The sequence below is a fragment of the Heterocephalus glaber genome, unplaced genomic scaffold (assembly GCF_053883595.1).
Source record: "Heterocephalus glaber isolate CG9 unplaced genomic scaffold, H.glaber_assembly_v1.0 deba00001673, whole genome shotgun sequence".
Classification (NCBI taxonomy): Eukaryota; Metazoa; Chordata; class Mammalia; order Rodentia; family Bathyergidae; genus Heterocephalus; species Heterocephalus glaber.
The window spans coordinates 2,082,275-2,087,120 of record NW_028258410.1 but is presented as its reverse complement, the minus strand read 5'-3'; the positions used below and the strand labels follow the sequence as shown (position 1 = coordinate 2,087,120).

General features: G+C 38.8%; 1 pseudogene; it reads right to left on the bottom strand.

Annotated features, from left to right (window-relative positions):
• Positions 1 to 401: 401 nt before the first annotated feature.
• On the bottom strand, positions 402 to 1,666 carry LOC147822079 (olfactory receptor 14A2-like; annotated as a pseudogene).
• Between the last annotated feature and the right edge of the window lie 3,180 nt (positions 1,667 to 4,846).

Here is a 4,846-nt window from a genome sequence, read left to right as displayed (position 1 = left end):
TTCCACATATGGGACCCACTGTGCTGTCTCAATTGTTATTTTCTTTAGAGGGTGGCTCCCTCCTTTTTTAGTACTGAGAATAAAACTCAGGACCTTATGCTTGCCAGGCAGACATGGCACCATGGAGCTACATCCCTGGCCCTGAATATTTCCATTCTTTTTCAATAAATGAAACACAGAAATGAGTTAGTAAAAGATCCAAGATGAAATCTGATCACAAAAAAACAGCCAATATTTGCAGAAAGCTAAGCCACTAAGGGAGAGGTGCTTTGTCATAAGAGAGTGCCAGGTGACTCCATGACCTACATATTGGCCTTGTGGAGTGCAGCTTCTGACATCAGTGACTCTTGGGTATTCACTTCCTAGAGAGATGGATATGTGCACCCCAGGCCTCCCCAAAGTTAGAGCTGAGAAGACTCTGCCAACTTGGAGGGCCTCTGTCCTACACAGACATGAGGGAATGTTAGATGAAGGGCCCCTGGTGAACATGCAGGGCTGACACCAGCCTTCTCAGGCCCCATTTTATGTCACCATTCCTTAGTGTGTAGATGACAGGATTCAGGATTGGAGGCAGCACAGTGTAGAACACAGCAGGCAGCCTATCAATAACTTTGGGTGCATCTGCTTGTGGCCTCAGGTAAACCATGCATGCACTTAGTATAAAAATGGTGAAGACAAGGAGATGAGGGAAGCAAGTGGAGAAAGCTTTACACTGACTTTTCCTGGATGGAATCCTCAGCACAGCGGAGAGAATGTGAACATAAGAGGACACAATGCAGACACAACATGACAGGCCTAGACACATTGCTATTCCCAGGCTGGGATAGACCACCAGAAATGTGGCAGAGCAGAAAATCTTGAGTAAGGAGGGAACATTGCAGAAAAACTCTGGGATCACACTGGAGCCACAGAAGGGCCCAGAAAATGTGCCAGCAATGTACAAGGCTCCAAAGAGCCCTGCCAGAGCCCAGGAAACTCCTGCCATCAACATACAGGCATCACCATTCATGATGACCTCATAGTGCAGGGGACAGCAGATGGCCACATAGTGGTCATAGGACATGGCAGTGAGAATAAATGTCTTACCTCCTGAGAAGGATGTCATTAAAAAGAGCTGTAAGGCACAGCCTGGAATGGAAATGGAATTGTTGTGAGTCAGACTGTTGAGGATGAACTTTGGGATTGGGACAGACACCAGGGAGATGTCCAGCAAGGACAAGTTCTTCAGGAAGAAGTACATGGGTGCTTGGAGCTGTGGGTCCAGGGTAAGGACAGTGACAATGAGAAGGTTACTTATCAGGGCCACCAGGTACATAAGCAGGAAGAGCAGGCCACAAAGTGTCTGCAGCTCTGGGTCCTCAGAAAACCCCAAGAGAAGGAAACTGGTCACCAAGGTGGCATTGACCATACTAGAGCTTTCTCACTGTCTGTCAAGGTGAGGACATATGAAAAAAGAGAAAAATTAATAAACACTTCAAAAACAGTAATATAATCAGAAACATTCAGGTGTAAAGGAATCATTAACTACCGGATCTTAAAAACCTTTTCGCATTTTCTTGATAATTCTTTCCTTCCTTCCTCACTCCTGTTCTTTTCTTTCTATCCTCTTTGCTCTCCTTTCCTCCCTTGGCTTTCTCATCTTTTCCCTCCCCCTGCCTTCCCTTTCCAGCTGAGAATTGAACTAAATATCACACATCCTAACACTAGGTAATCTAACTCAAAGCTACATGCAAATGGCTACTCTTTCTTTAATATGAAGTAATTAATATTAGTAATATGTGAGATCAGTTAGCCTCAGTTTTGTTTTTAGAGTTTTGAAAATCAGAGGTTGGGGAAGGAATTTTCAGGGTTGGGGGGTTGTCTTGTTTCACATTAAGAGGTAAAGAATTCTTTTCTTATTACATAGAATATTTCAGATATTCAGAAGTAAAGATTCTGAATGTTCTCAAAACAAAGATATGAAAAACTGTTAATGTGACCCATGTGCTAATTACTTTGATATGATCATTACATAATGTACATGGGCATGAAAGAGTATACTATTCAAAGTAATATTATAAGTAATAAGAAATAGACATACAAAATACAGAAAAAATACAGTGGCACCAACTGGTCATTATGAGAGCTCACCACATGCTGCAGCCTCAACTTAACCTTGCTCTGAGATAAATACAACTTCTCTAAACACTGAAGCTCTCCCAACTCACTGGGTGTTTGTGTCCAATTACTACTGAACTACGTTTCATGACAAACTTTTTCTACCAGAAAACATCTCAAGTCCCATGTTCCTTACTATCCCCAATATTGTATACAGAAGCAAAACATGCATAGATATGATCATGGACTCACACATATCTTTATATTAAATAATGCAACAAAGGCAAATAATTTCCTCTGTCCTCATGGACGTGAACAAGAGGATGTAAGTGAAGCTTTGTGGTTCATTGTCTGTATTTTCTTCAGCTCTTGTGACTCTAAAATATTGAACAGGACTAGGAGAAAAAAATGAATTTTTCCACACAGTTCATGTCCTTTGGTTCACATATGTGTATCACAGCCTTGGTATGAGGTTTTGTGGTATTTGATTTGTTTATAGAATGTGACCACAACAGAATATATTTCTCATTTTGCCCGATTATTTTCCCCTGCTGTGGTTTCTGTAATTCATTTTTAATGTTATCAGATATGTTCTTTATGTGTTCAGAATACTTTCATACATTATTTTTTACTAGTGGAGTTATTTATTCTTTACTTAAAGCATAAAAAATTGTCCCATTTGTTTCAGAAATGAACTAAATGATAGACACAATTTGTTTTGAGGGGGGAGCTTGCTCTTCATTAGAGGAAGCAAAAAAAAGAACAAATGAAAAAGCAAACAAGGAAAAAATCTGAGGTAGTGCAGGTATTAAGGTAGGAAAAGGTGTTATTTTTGGAGATTTAAGTGTGAGGAAGAGTTTTCACCTGGGTGACCTGGGTGCTGACATTAAAAGGTAGAGAAAGAGCTCACAGACAAGAGCTGTGTGGAGGACGACTTAGGAAACACAGCTCGAAAACTGTGAAGGTTGTGGGCATCAGGGTCATCTGTGGAAAAGCAGGCTGAAGTGACTCTGAAGAGCCGTGGTGGGTGAGTGAGGAGAGAACCCTATGGCTCAGCTCATGGTAAGGGTGAGTCAGGACAAACAGGATGCAGACAGCAGACTAAAACCAGACAAATCAGGTGTTAAGATTTCTTTTTGGCTCTTTCCTAACATTCCTTATTCTACAAAATTTTTAAAATCTACTTTGAAACAGAGTATTTTAACATTTTATCCAAAGAAATTTGAAATTCATACTTTCAAATAATCCCAGTTCTTCAATAACCCAAACAAAGGCTTACTTGTCAAATGTACTTTTATGAAATGATTCCAACAGGTCTGCTGGGATGGAAATATTTTGACTTGAAAGTGAGTTAGAACATCAAGCTGTGCTTGGTGACTCTCTTCATGGCATGCAGGCACACCTCTAGGCTTCTGGTAAGACTCAAAGATGCCTGCTAAGCTCTGGTGAATTCACAGGGAAGGGTGGAAAGTAAAGCAAACAGGGAAGTCCTTTGTCTTTTGTAAATATCAAGTCTTGAATCATTTGAAAATCTCTGTAGGTACAAGGTACCTAGCAGATCTTTGTAAAGACACTTAGCTAATACCCAGGACCTCCCAAAGGAAAAGGTCAGAATAGCCTTATTAAGTAGTTATGTCTCAAGACCATTAGCATTATAATCACTGTTGTTTTTATGCATATATTTGCTGACCATAGAAAATATTCTGAAATAACATCATGAAGGGTATGACTCTGATATTTACCAGTAGTATAGTAAACTAAATACTCCCTTAATTCCATTTATCATAAAATTACACAATCTAGGCTGGTTGTAAGCAAAAGTTTATAACTTGGGCAGTTCATTTAAAATGAATATATGAGGATTTCTTCCTCACAAATATTCCTAATAACTCTCTTCTCTTAAAGATTTTGACAGAGGAGATCTCAAGAGAAGTTCAGGATGTGCATTTGGACAATCAGCTTGGTGACATAAATGAAGATAATGCTCAGAGAAACTTTGCTATGCAAATCCAAAGTTCAATGATATGAAAATTGAAATAAATTTTAATGGTCATCTTTTAAAATTCTCCACTGAAGAGCAATGAAAATGAAATGACTTTTAAAGATAGAGCTGTTAGAATTTCAAAATTATGTCTGTGTATCTGTTACATCCTCTAATAAATTTTAATCAAATTGGCTAAAATTTTTAGTTAGGGTCTTCAAAAATAATTTTGGCTCTAAAGAATATAGTTAGCAAAATGCCATTTTTCTCCTATATACTTCCAGAAATAATGTCAAAATTTAGAAAGGTTGATTTCTCCTCTAGGCCAAGTAAAGGTATAACTGTGAGTATAGAGAATATAATCTTACAGTCTATAAAATCACACAATTCCTATTTATTACTTTGCATTTGTCATATGTGTTACTTGTATACTAATTACAATGAGCCAGTCAACAGTATTATGACCTGGTTTTTAAACGGATTTATAAAGAAAACAGAGAATAGTCCAAACATACACATACAAATATTCTTTGGCCTTTACACACATTTTGGACAGACTTCAGACAAACCAAAAATTATTAGGGTGGAAATTAATCTGTCTTATAATCTGAAAACCTGGTCCGTGGCTGACAGGGCTAGAGAACAGGGTGTCCTCACTGAAGGAGAGAACACATTTGCTCTTCCTATGTCTTTGTTTCTGCATCAACCCTGTTGCGCTGGCTGATGCTGTCCACACTGCAGAGAGCCATTTTCTTCACTCAGCCTCCT